Source organism: Dermacentor andersoni, chromosome 2 (genome assembly GCF_023375885.2).
Source record: "Dermacentor andersoni chromosome 2, qqDerAnde1_hic_scaffold, whole genome shotgun sequence".
In the NCBI taxonomy this organism is placed as follows: Eukaryota; Metazoa; Arthropoda; class Arachnida; order Ixodida; family Ixodidae; genus Dermacentor; species Dermacentor andersoni.
The window spans coordinates 1071852-1098073 of NC_092815.1; the positions used below are offsets into that span (position 1 = coordinate 1071852).

Genomic DNA, 26222 nt, shown 5'->3' on the forward strand with positions numbered 1-26222 from the left:
TTCGCACATCTCACCGCTTATATAATGCACACAGTTTCACACGTGTGTTTGGCCACACAAATGCATTTAACAAATCTGCATTACCTCTGGCAATAGCAGCTTGGAACGATCTTCCAAGCCACATTGTTGAAATCAATGATCTGGACTCGTTTAGAAAACATTTAAAAAATTGATTCCGTATTATGCGCACACGTTTCATTTGTACCATGTGACTTGACTGTTGTCATTATCGCTCCTTGCGAGCAGTTTATAAATATACATGCGTTCGCAGTTCTTTGCCAGGAGTTCGATGAGCCATGTGCGTTTCTGATCGTACAGAGTGCTGTTGTTCTTCGTTTGCTTGATGTTAATCGGCGTCTTTCTATTCAATTTCTTTTTGAATTGTTTGATTTGTTGTTAGCTGTGTTCTCATGTTTTCGCCACATGTTGTTTCTCTTACCCTCCTCATGCAATACTCCATTTTGGAGCCTGTGAGGTATGTGTATAAATAGCTCAAAGCGAAGATCCTTACTATGTGAAGTGAGATCAGGATACCTTAAAACACGTAGTTATAAAGTCAGGTACAGCAAGGAAGGAGAAGCATGTGCTTGCTGTGGTAAAGCTAGGGACATGATGGAACAAGTTTTGTTGGAATGTGAAGATATCTGCCCAGCTGGCGGCTTGGGCTCCTCTGGCCTTCTTGAAGCCCTTGGGTTGAGGGATAGCAGGGGGAAAGTAAATATGTCTGCAATAGGAGACTAGCAAAAGGCGATTGGAGGTTTGGTGGCAGAAAAGTAGGGAGACCACAAACAATGGAGGCGTACAAAAAGTTCCCAGTTGTGGTTCAGAAAGCTTAATGCTGGGAATTCTTTGTGTGGGTACTTACAAAAAAAAAAAACTGGGTAGGACATTAGACAAAATAAGAACAAGAGTTTGGTAGCGCAACCCACCAACCCGTTTGAACGGGGACACGCACAGCATACATACCATCTGGAACTGGACTTTGTCGATGCAAGCGCTCCCCAACGTCAACCCGATGTGGCGATCGCACACACAGCGCCCGAACGCCGCAATTTGTAGAATGGCACCGCGTCGGCTGGGACTGCCTTTGTCGGTACAAGGTTTGTCCAGGTCCACAGGACAAACTGAAATGATAAAGCGACGTGGACAGAGGGAACAGCGACAAAAGCAGCTAATATTTTGTAGGGTGCAGAAGCATGCGCAAAGATCGGGCCAGTTAGCCGCCGATAGGCACGCAGATCATGTTGGATACACGTCCACTGGTGACTAAAGTTACGGTTTGGTGCCGAGTCGATGCATATCTACTTGCAGGAGTCATGCGACACTCTGAAAGCTGACGAGCCGTCTCGCAAACGAAAGCGAGAGAGGGCGGTTGAACGAGGAGAGGGGGGGGGGGGGGAGGGGCTAGCGAGCGTTGCATACTTGCCACGACCCTCCAGATTTCAGATTCTTGGACAGGTGGCAAACCGCACCGAATGTGGGGATGAACGCCAGCTACGCACAGAGCACTGGTCGCACGGTCTGCCCAGTCGATAGTACCGACAATCTGCATGATGGACGAAAGATCTGTCGCGCAGATTGCCCTTGCGATAACTCACCTGCCGTAAAGTTGGGATAACTGTTTTGCATTTTGGAGGAAAATGGGAAAGCAAAACTTTCTATGCATTAAATAAAAGATTTCTAAAAAAATTGGCTGACAATTACGTTTCTTGGTAATGCGATCTTTTAGCGAAGCTGCTGCCTTATTTCAACAGGCAGCCACATACAGAACACGCAGTGCCTAACGGAGGCGGTTCTGCGTTTTGGATTGGGCAGCACACACCGCGATTCACCGCTATATGCGGCCCGGGCTCTACTACGGTCGTTACTGCTCCCACAGAAACATCTGTGATGCATTTACAAGGTACATCGCCGTAAGGCGCGAGAAAGCTATGATCTGCCACGACTGACTTAGCACGAGCACTGCAAGTGCGAGACCATAGCCTCCTCTATACTTTCAGTGCCTGCTCAATTATGCGGGGCGCCATTGTTTGGCGACGTCGAGGTTAGTTCAAGGATTTGCCAATGGGTGGCGCCAGCAGCCCTGGATGGAGCAGACGATAAGGCCACTGTGCATAGCACCGTATTCTGCTGAAGCACTAGCTGCACTGCATTTTATAATGCAAAAAAAGATGCTCTATTGTGAGGTACAAGTACATTACATTTATAAGGTTCTCTTGTGCCTGGTTCTGTGATTGATTGTTCTCTAATATTCATTAGTTTAAACTTGCTTTCATATCTTTTCATGGTGCAGCAGTAGGTCGCTGCACTCAACAAGTATCTAACGTCGCGGCAACCTCTGTGTGAACACAGGCACTTTTTCTCATCGCAAAATTGTGACTAATTGCCCAACTTACTGACCACGATTCATGCTAATGGAATTACTTCCGGCTCACTTCATTTTTTTAGAAGTGGAAGCTGCAAAAACAGCCGAACTGCGCATCGTCCCTTTATTCCAAGGTTTCTGTGCAATTCTTTCTCTGCCTCTCTTTAATTGTTGAGGCAGGTCTGCCATTGTATATGCGCTCAAAATGCAGTCATTTTCCACCTCAGATACTGCTTACGAGCACCGCACAGCGTTAATGAGCCAAAAGAAAGAAGTGCAAACATGCTGACGCACATCAAACTTTATTATTACGTCAGGCTTGTTCAAGTTGATATTCAGGCTTCACTTAAAGCTTTAGCTGTTTCCGGGAGAGTGGCTTCACAAAGAATGTCTTCGCCATGTCATTCTTGTCTGTTACAGACAATGCATAATTGGTGAATATCGGCCTGAAATATTTCGTGCAGACAATCTTCAAGAGCTGCAGGTGGTGCCCAGGGCAAGTACACTTCAAAACTCCACAGTCTGCCAGTACAGGTACAGCATTATCGACGGCTTCTTGCAGTGGCTTTGCAAGGTTTCTTCTCTTGCTCAGGATCACCTCAACGTACATTTTCAAGGCATGCAGCACGTGCACAAGTTGACGGGAAGGGTACAGGAGCCCTCCTCTGTCCTGATGTCGGATCAGACTGTCGCTTGGTGAAGCAGAAGATGGCTTTGACACAAGCACAATACAGCTGCTGCAGTCAATTTGTTCTTGAATGACACGAGCCAGGTATCCTCCTACCATCGAGATGGCTGCCATGTCTACTGTTGGAAGAAGGCTGGCTGGTTTTTTCAGCCGATCTTCAAGCAGCCTTGTTGCTTCTGCTGGAAAGTGACCCGAGTGGTCGTCTCTTGATTTACCAGCATTATGCAGTGCTCCTGATGCATGACTTGTGGTGTCAACTACATTGTTGTTTTTAGAAGCTGAAATAATACCAGTCTTCAGCACCTTTTCAATCCCAGAAAGAACAGCTTGGGCATCTGTCTGGTCATTGCTGCCAGCAGATCTTCGTAGCCATCCAAAAAAGGACTCTATTGGGTCTGATGAAAGCTTGCGTGTCAGCATGAACTTGAATTTGGAAGTTTCCAGCAGGTACTTCACACATTCCGCATTCGACTTGGTGGTCATTACCAGTGCATGGTATGTTTCCTTGCTAAGGAACTGCTTTTGTGTGCACTTGTTCATCTCTTCAAGATATTCAAGAAAAGATGTCAAGAGCCAGGTCAGGCGGATGTTGTCGGCGGTCTCGTACTGTTTGCTGTCTGGCAACTTTTGGTGAATGTGCTGGACACAGTTACTGACGTCCATCAACAGGAACCAGCGGTGCACAATTTCCATGAACTGAACTGTGGGACCCACACCTGCAAAACTTATGTCAGCTGTATGGCCTGCTTGCTCTTTCAGCACCTTAAGTGCCGCAGTGACCGGTGGCGAGAAGACTTGAACAGCCCTAGACACGTTCATTTTCTCAATATTCGATGGATATACATGCTTTCTCGTAAGAAACCTTACAGGCTTCACTATGTTTCCTTGCTGCATGCGGTATAGTTGTTTCAGATGAGCGGACGAAACCTCACCGCTCTCTCCAAGGTCTCGGGCTAGAAATTGTGACCTAATGTTTTTGATCAGGTGACACTGGTCAAATGCAAGAAACAGCTTCCGTGCCGGATTCTCGGGGTGCTGAATGCAATGTGTCAGGTTTCCATTGCACAGGAGTTTCATGGAAAGAACGTTGATCCTGTGATTGTCAGTTACTATGCGCACCACGACAAAGCCTGCTGCTTCGACCTGCTTAATTGCATACTGTATTAGCACAAACAGCTGGCGTCCAGTGCAGTTCTTGGTTAAGAAATACCCTACAGGTATTCGAATGCGCACTGAAAGTCCAGAAAGTACAAAACACAACAGGGAATTGGCCAGCAGTGGTTCGGCAATGCTTGTCGATGGCAGAAGCTTCCCGCTGTCCACCTCTCCAACAAATGCATCTCGCTGTTTCTTGTAATGGAGTCACTGTTTGATTCTCATTTCATCAACTACCAAAGAGCAAGTTTTGGCCTGTGTGCTTGCGAGGTTTGCCACCTCTGTTTGAAGCTGCTGCTGGACTAATGATGTAAACCCCACTTCACCTGATGTTACTCCAAGAAACCTTTGCAAAGTAGCTCGGCTTGGAAGCTTCAGGATTCCCTCTTTTCGGATGTGTTCGTAGGCTCGCGTTGTAAGGTTTCTTAACACTATGGAATGGCGCACTGTTATCTCCGACCACATTGGCCGAATTTTTGAGAAGTTCATTACTTGGTCCAAAAGTACACTAGCACCCAAGTGCTTTTCATTTGCTGCTTTCACGACGCTGGAAAAAGCAGTCAAGTCGCTGTCTTTTTTTAACTATAGCAGTTCCTGTTTATAACTGTCAACAGTCTGCTTCAATCGCTCAATCTTGGCCTTTAGATCACGCTCTCTTCGTCGCCACCTCTGACGTTCTACTACCGAAATAGCACTGCGCACATCAACCTGGATACTTTGGTGCCTTTGTGTCATGCACGCGGCAGGCACGTACGGCTCAATTTCGTGCTGAGGGTCAACAAAGACAACTTCGCCGTCCGCATTCACAGAAGAAATACCTGCTGCAGGAGTGGTGACTTCATCCATTTTGGCACTCTGGGCAAGGCTGCCTGCGGTCAGTAGATTGGCAGCAGACACGGCAGGCGCACTGTGACGAACTGCTTCCCATTTCCGCACAGCAGAGTTGCTCCGCAGTTTCTTTGCAGCTGGCTGCATGTATTTATTTATTTTTATTTATTTTATTTAGAACATACTGCAGGCCTACAGTAGGCCCAAGCAGGAGGGGCGAATACATAATATATGCAAAAAGAACAGGATTAGCAAAATTGAAAAATGTTAAATGCAAGTTGTAACACAAAATACAGCAATAAATACAAGGCTCAGATGCAAAACACAAAAAGTAAACGTAGAAATAAATGGCTCTCAAATTAAATGCTGTGAAGAAAACATTGAGTCAAAAGAATCAGCTCTGGTTAAAAGATCTGGCGGCACATGTTCCACTCCTCAATGGTGCGTGGAAAAAATGAGTATTTAAAGGCGTTAATCCTAGCACTGTAAGGGGTTAATGATTGTGTATGATGATTTCATGTTTGGTGCGTAGTGTTAGGTTTAAGGAAGGGGTCTGCATTCATAGACAGTTTATGGTTTTTTAGTAAGAAAAGTAGTTTCAGTCTTTGAATTTTCCGGCGCAGCTGTAATGTTTCAATACCGTGAGTTTGCATGAGGGTCGTTGGTGAGTCAGTTACACGATACTTTGAAAAAATAAAACGGACGGCTTTGCGTTGAATCATTTCAAGGGCCTCGATGTTACGTTTAGTGTAGGGATCCCAGACGGTGCATGCATATTCTAGTGATGGCCTTATTATTGAAAAGTAGGTTAATTTTTTAAGTTCAGGTGGGGCAAGTTTTAGTTTATGTCTAAGAAAGCAGAGTTTACGAAAGGCTGAGGAGCATACGTTTGATACATGTTTATTCCAGCTAAGGTTTTTCGTTATTGTAATTCCTAGATACTTGTACTCGCTGACTTCGGTCAGAAGGTGAGATGAAATATTGTAAGGAAATGAGAAGGAAGCCTTTTTGTTAGTTATCGTCATGTATACTGTTTTCTCTAAATTTAGCTTCATGTCCCATTTATTACACCATGTATGTATGTTCTGAAGATTGGAGTTTAGTAAAACTTGATCATCCTGGCAAGTAATTTGGTGAAATAAAACGCAGTCATCTGCAAATAATCTAATTTGAACAGGGGTAGTTATAACGTTAGTAATGTCATTGATATATATCAAAAAGAGGAGAGGTCCGAGGACGCTTCCCTGTGGGACGCCTGAAGTGACCGGCAGGTGGTTTGAATAGCAATCATCAATACAAACAAATTGTGTGCGGTGAGAAAGGTATGAGGAAATCCAATGAATTATGAAATTAGGAAGACCAATAAGTTCAAGTTTGTAAATTAGTTTGGCATGAGAAATAACATCAAAGGCTTTGCTGAAGTCTAAAAAAATAACATCCATTTGACCAGCGCTATTTAGTACACTTGCAAAAGTATGAATGACAGAAGTTAGCTGAGTGACAGTGGAAAAACCTTTTCGAAACCCGTGCTGATGGGGGGTAAGTTCCTTGTTATCGTTTAGAAATGTAGTTATGTAGTTAGCTGTGATATGCTCAGCAAGTTTGCAACATGTGGAAGTTATTGATATGGGATGATAATTAGCAATCAAGGCAGGATCACCCTTTTTCAGCACGGGCACAATCCGCGCTTTCCTCCAGTCGGAAGGAATGTTTCCTGTTTCAAATGATTTGCGGAAAATAACAATCAGGAACTCTGTGATGGCTTCTGCATAACGGCGCAAAAAAATATTTGGTATCCCGTCAGGTCCAGCGGACGCTTTAGTTTTGAGGTTGAGTAGCATGGAGAATACGCCAGATGAAGAAACAATGTCGGGGGTCGAGTTGGGAGACATGGTACTGGGTTGAACAAATAAACCATGATGGGAAAACACACTCTGAAAATACTTATTGAATGCCTCAGAGATTTGCGATTTATCAGCAAGCTGCACACCTTGACATGAAATGCGCGTAATTGTTTTTTTCTTTTTCAATAAAAATTTCCAGAACTTTTGTGGTGAGTCACGAAGAAAATTTGGCAGGCTATACTGAAAGTAATTTTGTTTAGCCTGGCGCAAAGCGCTTGTGAAGTTAGCCTGATGTATTTTAACTATATTTCGACAGGCGCCCCCACGCTTCAGTCGTTTGATTTTTCTTTTCAAATGTATTATTTCTCGCGTGATCCAAGGAGTTTTTTTACACGTTTTCTTTGTTCTATTAGGAATGTAGTTATCAATGCAATGCGTACAGATTTCTTTAAATTTATTCCAGAGTTCATCAACATTAGTTCCTCGAAACATGTCAAGGTGTAAGCTGAAGTAGTCTAACACACTTTCATCATTAGCTCTGGAGAAGTTTTTCATGGAAATAATTTTTGCTGGTTCACTGTCGACTTTTTGTTGAATGGGACAAGTAAAAACCACCATGAAGTGATCAGATAACCCAGTTTCAACTGAAACAGTAAAACGTTCTGTTTCTTGGCTGCGAAAGACGAGGTCGAGGATAGATGCAGCTTCACCGTGTATGCGCGTTGGGTGCTTAACTCCTTGTTGCAAATTATGAATCAGCATAATATTACTGGGTATTCCGTATTCCGTATTACTGTACTCCGGGTATTCGTCGAAGACGCTGGGAGTAGCAACCCTTTTCAGCTTGCGAGTCTTGCATCCTTCTTTGTAGTCCGTAGCGATGAAGTGCCGGCTACAAACTACTGAATAACGTGACGTTGTATTGGGTACCCAGTCCTTCCTTGTGATTACTCTTAACCAACTTTCTCGTAGCTTTTGATCAGCAGGGATTTCATGAAAAGAAATGCCCGGTACTTTCCGCTTCGAGTCCGATTTGCACTTCGGCACACAACAGTAGGCCATGATGGGACAAAACACGTGCGAGCTTGAAGCGTAGAACCGCGAGCACAGCTAGCGTCGATCAAACAAGGGATGAACAGGCCTGGCCAGCCTAGCCGCCTGGTTGTTGTTGCCCAGGGCTGGCGGCGCCACCCCGTGGAGAAAACCGGCAGAGCAACGTTGCCAACCGACGGCGCTTCCCCTACCTTTGAGCAGGCACTCCCAATAGAGGAGGCTATGGCGAGACAGTCTGTCCGACACAGCGGTGGCCAAATCGGGCATCAGTGCCCGCTGCTTCAGCTATATTACCGCAGCGGCAGTGAGCATTTGAGCGTAAACAAACTCGACCCCGCTCCGCAATGCCGGCACGCCTAGGGACAAACGCCTACAAGAAACCTCTTCCGTAGTGCCTAGGCAGAGTCATCCATTCAAGGAGCAAAAGCGTCCAGATTTTTTCTCTCGCGCCCGCTCTTACTCACACCTGCGCACAAATGGCTGGCAATCTCTAAAATGAATGTCTCGTGTGAATCACGTGCGAGGTGGCGAGGAGCGCCCGCCGCCGGCACCGCGGCTGAGCCGCGACAGTAGGAGAAGGGATGGTGAAGGTGGAGTAGACGGTAGTGGCGAGAGTCACCGCAACGGCGCTACACGGAGGAAGGGGGCGAGAGGATAGGCGAGAACACGTGATCTGGCTTTACAGGAGAAGGGGCATGGAGTTTCCTACAATATACTAGAGTGAACTGATGCTCCAGTCGTTGTCCTACCATGCAAATGATGGGAAGTACATAGATTTGTCTGATCTATGGTGTTCTACTATATCTGATCTTCGTGCTTGCGGATTCAGACGTTCATGTGGCTTTGTATATTATGCTATGTAAATCTTATTGTCGTAAATTTCAGAGCAATCTATACTCTTCGAGGTGCAGATGACGCCTTGAACACGCACAATCGCTACTAATTGCAACGATTGAGCTTATCGAGGTGGCCAAATCGAAACACGCCAAGTGTCTCAAGGCGTCTCATGCCCACCATAAATTCATAAGGGCGTGTCACATCGCTTGTCGGTACATTGGTTTAATGGTTTCAATATCCGGCTTCTGTGCTAGAGCTCCTTTGTTCAAATCCTGCAGTCGGACAATTTTAATGTTTCTGTAATTACTTATTACACAGTGCGTTGTTGAAAATGACGAGTTTACAAAGTCGCAAAGCTGTTTGAAGCCAGAAGGATGAAATTTAGGCAAATCCATGTACTTCCCATTATTCCCATGCTGGTACGACCGCTACAATTGCAGCTTGTAGCGCTACCATTGCAGCTTGTAGACACTAGCGCCAGAGTTCCTTCTAGTAATTATTGCATGACAAGGGGAGAGCATTACACCAAAACACCAGTCCACTATTAAGCCGAGAACCGAATTGGCATTCAGTGCAACACAATGCCACTAATTCATTAGTTTAAGAGGAAAAAACGCACTTGATTCTATTAAGAAATTCTATTGATAAAAATAAAATATTTCTCAGACCTTCATTTATAGAACTGAGCTGTAGTCAGTGCTGGCGTACTAATTTGGTGTTCCCTTTAATAAGAGCCGACTCTACGTACTACTGGAATGCATCATGTAACCGCACAAAAACGAGGGACAAAGAAGGAACACACAAGACAGGCGCGGAACTTCAACTGATGCTGTAGAGTTGAAGTTTCGCGCCTGTCTTGTGTGTTCCTTCTTTGTCCCTTGTTTTTGTGCGGTTACATGATGCATTCCAATAACGACCACCAACTAGCCCGCTTATCCCTGTTAACTATGTACTACAGCTGAATCTGGATAACTCGAAGGGGCCCAAAAATTTGTTCGAAAAGAAGTTAGAATTAAAGAAAGGTGATTGAATGGAGGACTTACCTGGGGGCAGTGGCGCACGTGCACTGAGCTAACACCTGAGTGGGAAGCTCCAGAAGATTTATTCACACGTATTTACAAATTACAGTCAGTGATTAGGCGAATTGCTGCTCGTAATGTGATAGGAGATGGCGGTTGCACATGTGTATAATCAAAGGAAACACGCCATGTCCCTTGACAATTGCCCCCTTCGAATTTCTGGCATGCTTCACCGCCTATGACTGTTGTAATGGGGCGAAGTTTTTTTTTTTTTCGGGAACCGACATTATACAACGCGTCACGCTTTCTTCGCTCCGAAGCCATTGGCGAGGATTACAAAGGCGGAGACGGTGCCATTGCTAACAGCAGTGAGTTGTTTCAATGAAAAACGTGGCACCGAACAGCAAGAAGCTTGGTAGCGAAGAGTAGCGAACGTCGAAGTAGCTAGGCCTAGCGTTGCCGCGGTGTGGCTACGGCTGCCAGCGGATCTGCGTGCGAGAGCACCGGCTCGAGGCTGCGCGATAATCAATATGGCGGTGGTGTTAGCTTCAAGCAATGCCGTTTCAGACCTACGGTCATGGAAAAAAAGTCCGGAAAGTCGGACGATGAAGGTTTTTTGCATCCATAATTTCAGACGTTCTTATACATTGACTATGGGGTACAAGGCGGTGCCGCAACACTAACAGAAGTCACTAACCCATCACTAACAGAAGTAATCGTTGATGTGCGCCTGCACACGCCTGCGCACAAATGTCTGCCACGGCATCTTTTTTCTTCGCGCGTGACTTTGAGGAGTCTCTCCGAAGCTCTTCCTCTATGGCAGGGTCAGAGGAATGCTGGTCGGAGGCGCCGCCGCGTGATTTAGCCCGCTGCCGAGAGCATTTTAGGAGCGCAGTATCTTCAAATTAACCGTCGCAAATGCTTGCGCTTTCGAATTTCTGGGTGTTTTCACCCTTTGGAATACACAACTTTGACGGGAACATGGCGCCAGTTCGAGTAAACCGAATTTTCGAATTAAGCGTGTTCAAATTAACGAGATTCGACTGTATATATATTGAGTTCTATGCACTTATATTACTGATAGCTCACTACGTTCTTATGCAATGCTTGAAGACTCCCGAGCATGTGCAGCATTGCATTTTCTTGCCCGAAATTTGTAAGCAGGGTGTCTACCAAACGGGAAAACCGGGAAATCTCAGGGAATTTGTATAGTCTAGAAATACTCAGGGCAAACTCATGGAATTTTTGCTTCTATCAGGGAAAATTAGCTGTACTTTTATTGAAAGATTGTGTTAATGCTGGCTCCAGTAACAGACGAATCGCAACAAATCGTCGTTGATGCCGTGTCATCGGCACATCGGCACAATGTATTGCCAGACTCGTTAACGACCGATTTTCCAGAAGCCCGATTTTTCGGACATGCCCGATAATTCGCGCGGCTTCGCGGCACCACCACGTACACCATACAGTCAATGTATATTGCTCTGACTGCATGCCTGAAATGGAATTAAAGCCACAACCGCCGGCATTTCGATTGTCTCGCCGCCTCGAAACGGTGCTCTCGCACGCCGATTCGCTGGTAGCCGTAGCCACCACCGCACAACGTTAGGCCTAGCCGCTTCTACATTCGCTAGCTTCTTGCCGTGCGGTGCCATGTTTTTTATTGAAAGAATTCGCCACTGTCAGCAATGGAACTGACTCCGCCTTTGTAATCCTTGCGATTGGCTTCGAAGCTCGCAAAGCACAGGGGATTGCGCAATTCCAGTCTCCGAAAGTTAGCTTCGTCTCAATAGAAAAATGTTACGCGGTGAAGCATAACAAGTGTAGGAAGGGGCAATTGTCACGGGACACAGTATGTATTCCTTAATTATACACACGTGCACCCCCGTCTCCGGTAACAATACGAGCACCGATATGCCTAATAAGTGTACTGGCAGGCCTTAAGAGCTTTTTTGGACGTGCCTGTGGCAATTTGAGCCCTTAACTTTTTTGTTACCGCGAGAAAATGGTAGTTTTTTATAGGTCTCGGAAAAAAAAAATATTTACCACTACAAATAATATTCCAGCAACATAGCGTGTTGTGCATAATGAAATTCTCTTTCCGAAAACATACATTGTCAAACAAAAAATTTCTAGGTAAAACATAATTTTAGAAAGCACCATTTTTGCTGCCAGTTGATAAAAACAATCAAAAAACGATATCTGCTAAAACATTAATATCAAAGGAAATTCCGAATATACATTTCAAAAATAAATAAGCGAGGAATAGTGTCTGAAAAAATGAATGTTCAGTACACCGCCATTCTTCAGATACAAAAAAAAAAAAAAAGAAGCAAGGACCAGTTCATCGTTTATGGCATGCAATGAAGCAGTTCCTGGATTTTGTGAAGCATAGGTGCACTCTGCATTTTCCCCACAAAATGTCTGGTATTTTTTCATCTCTGTGGTCCTCGTAACACATTTTGCAGTTCCGTCTTTTCGGCATCTTCTGAGGATGGTCTGATGAGTCCAGGGAACGCACTTCACCAGTTTGTCTAGAGTCATGCATCTCTTTCAGAACCAATCGCTCTCAGTGTAGCTGGGTAACTACAAGATTATGCATGCAAGCATATCTGTTTGCATTTTTTGCAGATTGTCTTTATCACTTCTGTAGAGAAGAGTAGAAAGAAATCCCACGCGGTTGCAAATGTCTTGTGCTGATCCGCAGTGCTGGGTCGAGATGTGCTATGGGTGGCCATCTTGGCATGAATGGAAGTTTCTTTGCTGCCAATGGCAGCACATCATGACCAAGCAAAGTATACACCCTGAAGATAATCAGGAGAGCTTTCAGGTTGTGCAAGAAGATTGGCAGATAAGTGCGTACAAGTAGGGAGACTGCTCAAGGCCGTAACGAAAACTCACCGGTGAACAGTTGCAGATGTCCCATGCTGACTCAAAACATCGTCGCCGTCAGAGCTTGAATAAGCATTTCTGTCATCTTCGGAATCATAACTCGAGTCCTCGTCACTAAATGGAAGTGCGGGTGCAGCATAGTTGCAAGCGCGACGCAGCCGCGTGGGATGACGCCGTGGGAGCCATTTTCAATAACTGTGCAGTGACACCAGCAGCGCCCCTTGCTCGGATTTTACGACAGGAGCGAAACTGATACTCTTGGAAACTGGTTGAAAATGCCAGGTCCACATGCTAGACATGTGGCGGACCTTCAGGAATACACTTTGATAAAATAAAACGACTTGGACTCCAAACCAAAGCTTATTAGTGAACAGCTGGTGTCATCTTCGGTTAATTATCACCGCTCAGCACTGTCGGACGGTAAAGCCGGCGATATAATTTAATTCTTCACTTACTGGGAGCCATTTGATTACAAGTTTTTGATGCTAGTGCAGTGTAATCGCGAGCTACATGTTTTTTTTAAAGCGCGGCAGGTGACGGCCATGCCACTTTTCGCTACAACATACGCGCATTCATTCGCAAAAATGTCCATCAAAAATCACAGCATCATCGGAGCGTGAAAATTTTAACTGATTCTGAAAGTTCAGTGCTGTACTAACTACTGGATGGCCTTAAGTGGATAAAACGGCTCCAACATGTCAAAATCGGCGATCTAAAGTGTTGATCACCGGGGATCGATTTTAATATGCGTGATAGCAATAGAGTTAAAGACATGCATTAATTTTTTTCGGACTGCCTGATTTTTCTGATGTTTTCGCAGCCTCTAGGGTGTCCGAAAAATCAAACGTTGACTCTACAACTGACGAAGAGGATGCTTCAAATGATCCATGGGGCGAATGTGTGACGGAAGGAGGATGAAAACAGAAAGGACCGATGCACTGAGGAATTAACAAGAAAGGAAGCGTGCTGCCGCCTCTTTGAAGGAGCTTGAGCTCAGGAAAACAAAGTGTTGGCTGATGCCATGATGCAGCTGTCCCTCACCCAAACCAAAAGAAACTCTTTAAAGCAGTGAAACTCAACACTGAGATATTGTGTACAGCGGGCTGAGAGTATGTCAGGACAGTTGAGGTTGACTTCCCAGCTGCTGAGAGAGAATCTTATTTGTGACAAAAGTTCAGGCCTCATACCGATGAGCTTCCTATCAGTTGGTAGAAATAGCTCATATTCGAAAATATTTACTTCTGTATGCATCTCCTTTTCATTCGTATTTGAATATGTTAAACTCGATTCGGAATGGGTTTTACCATTTTTTCTGCTTTGCATTTTACTATAACCTTCTTTCTGTTCTCTTTTTGAATAAAATAGATATTACTGCTTACTATTCAAACTGGATTAAATCATTTTTTTGTTTCAACATGCTTTCTAGAGAGCGACAGCATCGGGCAACATGGTGTCAGCCCGTCTTGACATAAAACAAAGTTGTGGCTCATTCAGGGAATTTTGCAAAGGTGCTCAGGGAAAACCTGGTAAACTCAGGAAATTTGGAAATGTCAACTTGGGAGACACCCTGGTAAGCATTAAATTTGGTGAAAAAATTTCTGATATTCGATATTCAATTCGATATTCGACATTTCTTTTTCTTCATTCGATATGATTTCGATTTGGAATCCACTAGTCGGTATTTGTTACCCCTAATATTAACATGTCAGTACAGATTTTCTTGCAACAAAATACCATATTTACCGAAATCTAGGCCAGTCCTGATTCTAAGCCGACACACAAAAGTCTGAAGCCAGAAAAAAACAAACCTTACCTTAAATGTAGGCTGAACAGAAAAGGGAGGACAGCGTTAACAAAATGAAAACCTTATTTATTTAACCCCATGGCGAGCTCATTCTTTGTCATTATTGCTGATGTGGTCTGATAAATTCCATCCTCGTTGCGGCGCACGTGAGAAGCATCTCCCGTGGCCCCCTCCAACAACTGATGCTTTTCTCATTGATGCTGAAGTCCCACCCAGCTAGAAACGTTTGGCGATGCCTCTGCGGCTAGCACAACAGTGGCATCGCCTGTGTGGCGCCATTATGATAACGCCACGATGGCTTGAACGTTTGGTGATTCCTCTGCGGCTAGGACAAGTTTCATTTGAAAGTGGCACTATAGTGGCATCGCCTGTTCGGTGCCATTACGATAACGCTGTTCTGCACAGGAGTCGAGGGACGAGGCGGACTACCAGCAAGGCGGAAACCAAAGCAATCTTTATTCCCACTCCCCAAAGCCCCTTATATACAATGTCTTTTCAGATTGTAGTGCCACCTTACATACACAGGTGGTGACCTCTACATCCCTCCTTTTCACCTCTTATTAGACAGAGCCCTACAAGTCCAGCCGTCGCGGTGGTCTCACTATACGACCGCTGCAAGTTTGTGTCACCGTTTCCTGCGGTGCTGGATTTTCTTGAGGTGCTGCAGGCTGCGTGATCTCAGGAGGGACAGGTGGAGACGCTGCCAGTTGCGCTGGGGTAGCCCTTCCGATGAATGAAGCACCAGGTGTCGACGATTATGCTGAAAGACGCCTCTGGGGGTCTGAACAAGGTAGGACCGCGGATGCTGAGCCTGCGAGAGTACTTCATCATTGCAGCATGTGTCAGTGACCCATACATAGTCTCTAGGACTCAGAGGGGCCAATTGGCTTGAAGCATGACGGCGATTGTAGTTCATCGCTTGCCGTGCCTTGTTCCATGAGTCCTATTCCCTGAAACTTGTGTGGCATGGTAACGACGGCATTAGTTGTTCCGGTAGTTTCGGGAGACGAGTTTGTAATTTCGGAAAGGCATGTCAGCACAGGATGTTTTCCTCCTCCTCAAGGAAGGGGTCCTCAACCCACAACCGGGCAGCAACAACAACATACTCCTAGCCCTCGACGTGGAAAAAGCATTTGATAATATAGCACATGAAACCATCCTAGATAACCTCGCCGCCATAGGATGCGGAGAGCGAGTATACCATTATACCGTGGCTTTTCTCAGTCACTGCAAAGCCCACATCGGCATAGCAGGCCTACAATCAGACATATATGATCTACCGCAGAAGGGTACTCCGCAAGGATCAATATCTCCTTTCCTCTTCAACATCGGACTTAGAAAACTTGCTTTACAACTGGAAAACATCCCAAAACTCGGACGTGCCTTCTATGCCGACGGTATCACCCTATGGGCAACCAACGGTTCATACGGCGACAGAGAAAACACATTACTCACAGCTATTGGACGCTTCGAGTCATACCTAACCACAGCAGGAATGAGGTGTGCCCCACACAAGTCGGAGTACCTTCAAGTCCGGCCCAAGCAAACTAAGGAACATTGAGCCCTGCCAATACATCTCAAGATTACCGGGCAACCTATAAAGCACGCTTACTAGGTATGCACGTCCAGGAGAACAACGGCACAAAGGTAGCCTCAGAGAAATTAAATCACGTTATAAGAAGCATCGCATCACTCATCGCCAGAGTAGCGCGCAGCAAAGATGGTTTCACAGAGGACGAAACCTTAAGACTGGTACAAGCCCTCGTCATCAAGTCAAGCGCAAAAGCTAGACAGAGCGCATGGACACTCTGATAAGAACAGCGTACAAAACGGCCTTACAGCTACCGTCAAGCACAAGCACAAAGAAATTACCGGCGCTAGGCGTATACAACACCTTTGAGGAGCTAGCAAGTGCCACGCTCATAGCGCAGAAGGAGCGCCTCAACAAAACTCAACAGGGAAGACACCTTCTTCAATGGCTAGGGTACCCGCTGACACCTCAGTACTGCAAAGAAGAAACACAACTCTTGCCTACCCACATTAGAGAGAACATTGTAGTAGACCCAATCCCCAAGAACATGCACCCCACCCACAATCAAGAGAGAAGAGCAGCGTGTGCCCGCGTGTTGCACAAACGCTGTTTCAGAGACCCAGATACATACTACACGGACGCTAGCCTGTATCCCTCGTCGCCACATTGCGGGCCCAAATAAACACTCGCCGTTGTCAATCAGGGGAACCTGGTAGCCTTTGCCTGCATCCGCACCTCATGCAGCGCAGCAGCAGAAGCAGCAGCGATCGCTCTCGCACTTCGTGACGCCGAGAGCAAGGGAAGGTCCACCCGCATCCTTACGGACTTACAAGCAACGTGTCGTTTATACATGAATTGAACACTCCCTATAAAATCCAATCGAATCCTGGTTTGCTCACTAGAATGGACCCACGGTATCGTCTGTTGCCCCGGGCATGAAGGCCTGCGGGGCAACGAAGAGGCGGACTGTGCAGCTCGAGGTCTCATCAGCCGAGCGGCAGACCACACCGTTCTTCAGCCCACGACAGACCGACGAGCGACCCACGAGTTATTAACGACAAGTCAACAAATACTACAGGACCAACGTCTCGGAAGAACACAATACGCTCCCCCACACAAAGCTCTCAATAAACTCCAGGCAAGGGACTGGCGTCGCCTGCGAACTAACACATACCCACACTTGACTCGTCTACACGCAATCTCCCCGGACAGTTATACGTCCCAGACATGTCCCTGGTGTAGCAACCAGATAGCGACACTCGTGCACATAACACACGAATGCACCGACCGTCCGGGTCACGCAATTACGCCACGAGTCACAACACACACTCACTACGTGGTCTTGGGAGGCGAGACTCTCTGAACTGGACCTGGGAAGCCAACTGGTGACCCTCGACCAGGCCATGCGAGCCGCGATCGCCAGTGGAGCCCTGTCAGAGGGAACCACCCGGGAATAAACCGCGCTATGGTTTCTGCAATAATAAAGTTTCTCCTCCTGTAATTTCCTTCCCATCAGGGCTTGAACCGGGGAAATGCTGTAGGGGCCGGGTGTGTCACGGTACAACAGTAAGGCAAGGTAGGGATCAGGACCTTTGAAGAGCAAGTCTTTCACTGTGCGCACCATGCACTCTGCTTCTCCATTGCTCTGAAGGTACCTCGGGCTGCTGGTCTCGTGACGGAAGCCGTATGACCGTGCAAACTCAGCAAACTCGTTGGGCACAAACTGCGGCTCGTTGTCGGTCCGGACGTTGTCTGGTATGCCAAAACAGGCAGTACAGCTGTTGACCGCCGAGATGACTGCTGGTGCTGTGGTGGACCCCACGGAGACTACTTCAGGAAACCTGGAATAATATTCAACAATCAGGACATAATCGCACCCTCTAAGTTGAAGCAGATCGATGCCAAGGTGCTGCTATGGTCTGTCGGGTGTCACCGTGGACAACATAGGCTCAGAACGCTTAACTCGAGTTTCGGCACATATGGTACATTGGGTCACCATATGCTCAACATGCATTTTACAGTTAGGCCACCGAACAGACTCCCTAGCCCGTTCTTGGCAGCGGCGCACTCCCTGATGACCTTTGTGTAACAGGGTGAGAATGTCCTGATGCAAGGCTGAAGGAATTGCAAGTCGTCGGTCCAGCAGAAAGATGCCATCGTATATGCTCAATCTGTCTCTCCTTCCAAAATGGAGCGATCTGCAGCGGCACCTTGTTTTTGTCTGGCCATCCTTTCATGCAAAACTTCACTTGGGCCTAGTTGGTACATAATTCTGAACTTAGCGTTACAGCGCAAACACCATGATACTGTCAGGTGGTCGTGACGTCAAAGAACACAGTAGCAATACTGTGAAACACAAAACTAACTTTTATTGGGCGAACCTGTGCACACAAAAGAGGCTACACTTATAGCACAACGATAGCGGCGAACACGGTCGGCGATCGTCGAAAATCTGATCAGCGGGTCAAGCGCGTCGGCTTTTATACAGCAGTCATCGAATGTTCCAGACTAAACGTTCGGACCCGCGTGCCTTCCACAAAGTTCTACACCATTCGCGCCACGCGATGAAATCAGATAACATAAGGTTCGGCGACAACAGACAGCGGATAGAAGCATCGATAACTTTCCAGAAACTTCGGATACATGCAGGCGCGTCCCACGCTGTGCGATTACATTTGTTAGGCGGCGAAACGTGGTTGCCCGATACAGATAAGTACACGTGTCAATACTCCCGTCTTAAAAAGCATCGTCCCGTTGCTACAAATATAAGAGAGCGAAAACACAAAAGGACACTTATTAAACATAAGTAACAAAACAACGAAAAGAAACAAAGTCCAAAGGTCAGTTACGCGAAGCCCCAAAGTTCATTAACGCTGGTAGTACGGCTTGAGACGCACAACGTGGACTATTTCAGGTCGTGAGCGGCGTCGCTGTGATAGCGAAATGCCGTCTGGCACAACCTCATAGTCCAGTGCACCAATACGTCGGATGATCTTGTACGGTCCGAAATAGCGACGCAAAAGCTTCTCGCTCAGTCCTCGTTGGCGTATAGGGGTCCAAACCCAAACACGGTCACCGGGTTGGTACTCGACGAAGCGTCGTCGGAGGTTGTAGTGTCGGCTGTCGGTCCTCTGCTGGTTCTTTATTCGCAGGCGGGCGAGCTGTCGGGCTTCTTCAGCGCGCTGGAGATAGGTAGCGACGTCAAGGTTCTCCTCGTCAGTGACGTGCAGCAGCATGGCATCGAGCGTCGTCGTCGGGTTCCTGCCGTAGACTAGCTTGAACGGCGTGATCTGTGTTGTTTCTTGCACCGCCGTGTTGTAAGCGAATGTTACGTACGGCAGGACGGCATCCCAGGTCTTGTGTTCGACATCGACGTACATCGCTAGCATGTCGGCGAGGGTCTTATTCAGCCGCTCCGTAAGACCATTCGTCTGCAGATGGTAGGCCGTTGTCCTCCTGTGCCTTGTCTGACTGTATTTCAGAATGGCTTGGGTGAGCTCCGCTGTAAAGGCCGTTCCTCTGTCGGTGATGAGGACTTCTGGGGCGCCATGTCGCAGCAGGATGTTTTCGACAAAGAATTTCGCCACTTCGGTTGCGCTACCTTTCGGCAGTGCTTTAGTTTCAGCGAAGCGGGTCAGGTAGTCCGTCGCCACGACGATCCACTTATTTCCGGTTGTTGACGTCGGAAAGGGTCCCAGCAAGTCCATCCCGATCTGCTGGAATGGTCGGCAAGGAGGCTCGATTGGCTGTAGTAATCCGGCTGGCCTTGTCGGCGGTGTCTTGCATCGCTGACAGTCTCGGCATGTTCTGACATAACGGGCGACGTCGGCGGTCAGGCGTGGCCAATAATACTTTTCTTGTATCCTCAATAGTGTCCGGGAAAATCCGAGGTGTTCAGCGGTCAGATCGTCATGTAGGGCATGCAATACCTCTGGACGAAGTCTTGACGGGACAACAAGAACGTAGTTGGCGCGGACTGGTGAGAAGTTCTTCTTCACGAGTAGATTGTTTTGAAGCGTGAAGGAAGATAATCCGCGCTTAAATGCCCTCGGGACAACGTCGGTGTGCCCTTCCAAATATTCGACGAGGCCTTTTAGCTCCGGGTCTGCCCGTTGCTGTTCAGCGAAGCCTTCCGCACTTATCATTCCAAGGAAGGCGCCGTCATTCTCGTCGTCTTGCTGCGGCGGGTCAATGGGGGCGCGTTATAAGCAATCGGCATCGGAGTGTTTTCGTCCGGACTTGTAGGTTACAGTGATGTCGTATTCTTGTAGTCTGAGGCTCCACCGCGCCAGTCGTCCTGAAGGATCCTTTATATTCGCTAGCCAACACAATGCGTGATGCTCACTGACGATTTTGAATGGCCCGCCATAAAGATAAGGGCGAAATTTACCTGTAGCCCAAACGATGGCAAGGCATTCCTTTTCGGTCGTAGAATAGTTGCCTTCCACTTTTGACAGCGACCGGCTAGCGTAAGCTATCACTTGTTCGACTTTGTTTCTCCTCTGGACTAGAATGGCACCGAGGCCTAGGCTACTGGCGTCAGTATGGATTTCTGTATTGTCGTACTCGTCAAAGTGCGCAAGTACCGGCGGCGACTTCATGCGTCGTTTGAGTTCTTCAAATGCGTCGGCCTGCGGCATTTCCCACTTGAACTCAACATCACATTTAGTTAGACGTGTCAACGGCTCAGCGATGCATGAAAAGTCCTTGACAAAGCGCCTGTAGTAGGCACACATGCCAAGGAATCTACGCACTGCCTTCTTGTTGATGGGTTGCGGGAACTGTGCGATGGCATCTGTCTTATGCGGGTCTGGGCGGACACCAGATTTGCTGATTACATGGCCTAGGAACAGAAGCTCATCGTAAGCAAAGCGGCACTTTTCCGGCTTCAGAGTAAGCTCTGACGACTTGATGGCCTCTAGTACTGTCGCAAGCCGCTTGAGGTGATCGTCGAAAGTTTCGGCGAAGACGACGACGTCTTCCAAGTAAACGAGACAGGTCTGCCACTTCAATCCCGCTAAAACCGTGTCCATCACACGCTGGAAAGTTGCAGGCGCCGAGCACAGTCCGAATGGCATAACCTTGAACTCGTAGAGGCCATCTGGAGTGATGAAAGCCATCTTTTCGCGATCTCTTTCGTTGACTTCTATTTGCCAATAGCCAGATTTGAGGTCCATCGACGAGAACTATTTAACGTTGCAGAGCCGATCCAATGCGTTGTCTATTCGTGGGAGGGGGTATACATCCTTCTTCGTGATCTTGTTCAGACGACGATAATCGACACAGAAACGTAGGGTTCCGTCCTTTTTCTTTACCAGGACAACAGGGGATGCCCACGGGCTTTTCGACGGCTGGATGATGTCGTTGCGCAGCATTTTGTCGACTTGTTCTGTTATAGCTGCACGTTCTCGCGGCGAAACTCGGTAAGGGCTCTGGCGGAGTGGTCGAGCGCACTCCTCGGTGATTATGCGATGCTTGGCGACTGATGTTTCTCGAATCCTCGATGACGTCGAAAAGCAGCCTTTGTATCGTCGGAGCAGACTTCTGAGCTGCTGTTGCTTAATCACGGGGAGACTTGGATTAACATCGTAGTCTGGTTCGGGAACCATCGTCGTAGGGGTACATGCGGCGGAATCCGAGAGGACACACGCATTACTGGTTTCCAGAATTTCCTCGATGTACGCGATCGTCGTGCCCTTGTTGATGTGCTTGAACTCCTGGCTGAAGTTTGTCAGCAATACTTCAGTTTTTCCTCCATGCAGTCGAGCGATCCCTCTTGCGACGCAAATTTCACGGTCTAGCAGTAGACGTTGGTCGCCTTCGATGACGCCTTCTACGTCAGCGGGTGTTTCGGTGCCGATCGAAATAACAATGCTAGAGCGAGGTAGGATGCTCGCTTGGTCTTCGAGCACACTCAAGGCGTGGTGAATACGAGGGCTCTCCGGCAGTATCGCTTTATCTTCCGACAGCGTTATTGACTTCGACTTCAGGTCGATGATTGCGCCGTGTTGGTTCAGGAAGTCCATACCGAGAATGACGTCTCGTGAACACTGTTGGAGGATAACGAAGGTGGCAGGGTAAGTCCTGTCATGAATGGTTATTCTTGCCATGCAGATTCCAGTCGGCGTCATGAGGTGTCCTCCAGCGGTCCGAATTTGAGGGCCTTCCCATGCAGTTTTAACTTTCTTCAACTGCGCGGCGATGGGTCCACTCATGACGGAGTAAACGGCTCCTGTGTCCACTAAAGCGGTGACTGCGTGGCCGTCGAGAAGCACGTCGAGGTCGGTGGTTTTTTGTCTGGCGTTGCAGTTAGGTCTCGGCGTCGGATCACGGCTGCGTTGTGTTGAACTGAAGCTGGAACGTCGCGTCGTCAGGTCGTTTTTGTCGTCGTATTCTTTGCTTCCAGACTTCGTCGGGACGGCGGCGTATCGTTATGTTGTCAAGGTAGTTTTTTTGGTGTCGTCGGCGGCGGCGGAGGATCTTCGTCAGTTCGACGAACAGCAACCGCACCTCCATCAGTTGCTGCTTTTAGTTTTCCGGATACGGGCTCGTTGGCCGGCCCCGCGCTGGGCCAGTGTATGGTCGGCGCTGCGGCGGCAGGTAGCGGCCTGGTGATGGCGAACGCGACGGTCGTCGAGAGCTCCACTGAGTAGCGGCGAGGTAGTCTGCGATATCGCGAGGGCGTTCACCTTGCAGCGGGCGCGGAGCGTTCATGGCGAAACCTCGCAGTCCCATCTCCCGGTATGGGCATCGTCGGTAGACGTGACCCGCTTCTCCGCAGTGGTAGCAGAGCGAGCGGTGGTCAGGAGCGCGCCAAACGTCTGTCTTCCTCGGGTAGCTGCGCTGGGCGACGGGTGTGCGTGCTGGCGGCGGCGGTGGTGGTCGACAGAATTGCGGCGTTACGGCGCCCTGGCGCGGTCGTGGAGGGGGACCCTGACGGCGGGCGACGGCGGCGTAGGTCATCGCTTGCGGCTGAGGCTGCGGCGATTCAGGGGCTACTCAAGTTGTTGTTGGAGCTGCTCACGTACGGCGTCGGCAATCGAAGCCACTTGAGGCTGTGATGATGGGAACAGCTTCTATAGCTCCTCCCGCATGACAGCTCGGATAGTCTCGCGTAGGTCGTCGGTGGCCAGTGACTGAACTCCGGCGTAGTTTGTCGAGTTCGTGCGGCGGTCGAATTGCAGGTTTCGCATCTCGAGTGTCTTCTCAATGCTGGTGGCCTCGCGAAGAAACTCGTCGACGGTCTTCGGTGGGCTTCGTACCATTCCGGCAAAAAGTTCCTCCTTCACACCACGCATGAGTAGGCGGACTTTCTTCTCCTCGGGCAATTCAGGGTCGGCGTAGCGGAAGAGACAGCTCATTTCCTCCGTGAAGATCGCGGTTGTCTCATTAGGTAGCTGCACCCGGGTTTCTAATAGCGCTTGGGCGCGTTCTCGGCGCACGACGTTTGCGAATGTCTGCAGGAAGCCGCTACGGAAAAGTTCCCAGGTGGTTAAGGTGGCTTCTCGGTTCTCGAACCACGTCCTGGCTGCGTCTTCCAATGCGAAGAAGACATGTCGCAGTTTGTCGTCGCTGTTCCAGTTGTTAAACGCAGCGACTCTCTCATACATCTCAAGCCAGCTTTCCGGGTCCTCGAAAGTTGAACCGCGGAACGTCGGAGGCTCCCTGGGCTGCTGCAGCACGACGGGGGACGCTGGGGCTGCCATTGGGGTGGACTTTGTGACGATCTTCCTAGTCGTCTCAGGCAAAAGTCCATGCTCCGGGGGCAGTCCTTGCAGCCTGTGGCTACCTCGCTGGTTCTTGGCGACGTTGGTGTCTTCCGAGTGAGGGCTTGGGTCACGGCTTTGTAGGGGCGTCCGGTACATGAACGCAAAGCACCTCCACCACATGTCACGTGGTCGTGACGTCAAAGAACACAGTAGCAATATACTGTGAAACACAAAACTACCTTTTATTGGGCGAACCTGTGCCCACAAAAGAGGCTACACTTATAGCACAACGATAGCGGCGAACACGGTCGGCGATCGTCGAAAATCTGATCAGCGGTTCAAGCGCGTCAGCTTTTATACAGCAGTCATCGAATGTTCCAGACTAAATGTTCGGACCCGTGTGCCTTCCACAAAGTTCTACACCATTCGCGCCACGCGATGAAATCAGATAACATAAGGTTTGGCGACAACAGACAGCGGATAGAAGCATCGATAACTTTCCAGAAACTTCGGATACATGCAGGCGCGTCCCACGCTGTACGATTACATTTGTTATACGGCAAAACGTGGTTGCCCGATACAGATAAGTACACGTGTCAATACTTCATGACCGCAGAGCAAACTCCATCTTGGGCTTGGTGTATGCGGACATCTTCTAGCCGTCTTGCTACAAGAGGCAGTAATTCCTTGAACACTTCACTGACAAACAACTCCAGGGTGTCTACCATGCGAGTAGCTGGCAAATCAGAGGGAGCTCGTGACAAAGTGTCCGCCTTAGCTAAGTGCTTTCCAGGCACATATTTCACCATGTACTGATATCGCATCAGTTTTATCCGCATTCGTTGTACGCGAGGCGGCACAAGTTCTAGGTCCTTGTTACCCAAAAGGGTGACCAGAGGAAGGTGATCTGTCTCTACCCCGAAGCTTAGGCTGCAAAGGAACTGGTCGTACCGTGAAATGGCCCAAGTCACCGCGAGACCTTCCTTTTCTGTTTGGCTGTAACGTACTTCCGTCGGAGTAAGCGCCCTCGAACCATATGCTACAGCCCATCGTGTACCTTCAGGGTGGTCCCGTAGCAGTACAGCTCCCAGACCATAGGAGCTTCCATCCGCGGATACTACCGTGTGGTAGGAAGAATCATATTTTGCCATGCACGTGTCGGAGCTCAACAGCAACTTGAGGCGTGACAAGGCCTTTTCTTGACTGGGACCCCAAGTCCAGGTGCTGTTCTTGTTTAGAAGGGAACGAATGGGCTCCATAACGTCGGATAAGTGAGGTATGAACCGTGCGATGTGATTGGTCATTTCCAGCAATCGTCGTACTCCGCTGACGTCGGTCGGTGGCAGCAGATCTCTGACAGTTTTCACCTTGTCCGGGTCTGGTGAGATCCCATCCGCCCCAATCACTACTCCAAGGAACTTGACCGAACTGACCCGAAACACACTTCTTTTCTTTAAGGGTGACACCCTCCTCCTCAAGGCGAGCTAGGACTGCAGCCAGATGCTTGTCATGCTGTTGACGATCTTTCCCGAAGATTATAATGTCATCAATCAGGTTCACGACTCCAGGCCAGCGCTCAAGAACCCTCGACATTAACTGCTGCAAATACTCTGGTGCGGTGGCTATACCAAAAGGGAGCCTCTTGTAACAGTACCGGCCGAACAGCGTTATAAATGTTGTGAGCTCCTGGCTGTCGGTGCTAAGCTTCATCTGATGGAAACTAGACCTCGCATCCAACTTGGAGAATACTCACGCTCCACCTAACTAGCCGAGGATCTGTTCCACTGTCAGCAAGATGAAGCGCTCCCTTTTGATGACTTTATTCAGCTTCATCAGATCGACGCAGATTCTGTAGCTACCTGATGATTTGGGCACGACTACAAGCCCGAAGCACCACTCAGTTGGGGTCTCTACCTTCCCTATGACGTCCTGCGACTCCAGGTCGTCTAGCTCTTTCTTGACAACGTTGTTTAAAGGAATTCGAATCCGCCTTGGAGCGCTCAGGGAAAATGGACGAGCGCCGGGTTTAACGTGAATGCGATATTCTGCTTGCCGAAATTTTCCCAACCCTTGAAAAATCTTGGCTGGGGGGGAATGAAAGCACTCGGCAGAATCCAGGACGTGAACAACACCAAGGGCTTCAATTGCAGGGAGCCCAAGCAGGTGAGTGTGCTGGCGTTCAACCACGTACAAGGTCTGCACTGTGGACTTATCACCCCACTGAAAGGTTGCTTTAAAGGTACCAAGAACGTGCAGACTCTGTTCTCCAGGGCCCAAGACTTCTTTTTCAACATCATCCAGCAACCGCAGTCGGCCTGGGAAAGATGGCAAGACAACAGAGACTTCTGCGCCAGAGTCTATCTTAAACTCGGCCGGGTGCCCATTCACTAGTATGTTTATGTACCTTGCTCGTCATGAATCCACGTTGTGAAGTTCGATGGAACCCAGTTGCTCATTTGCGTTCTTCTTCATGCACACTTTGGCAAAATGTCCTAGC

The 26222-nt window shown here is 48.2% G+C and overlaps 1 protein-coding gene and 1 pseudogene across 2 annotated transcripts in view; one reads left to right on the forward strand and one right to left on the reverse strand.

Annotated features, from left to right (window-relative positions):
- LOC126543063 (golgin-45) overlaps positions 1–26222 on the forward strand; it is a 153048-nt gene that overhangs the window by 108162 nt on the left and 18664 nt on the right. The window lies entirely within an intron of this gene.
- On the reverse strand, positions 14259–24984 carry LOC140216042 (uncharacterized; annotated as a pseudogene).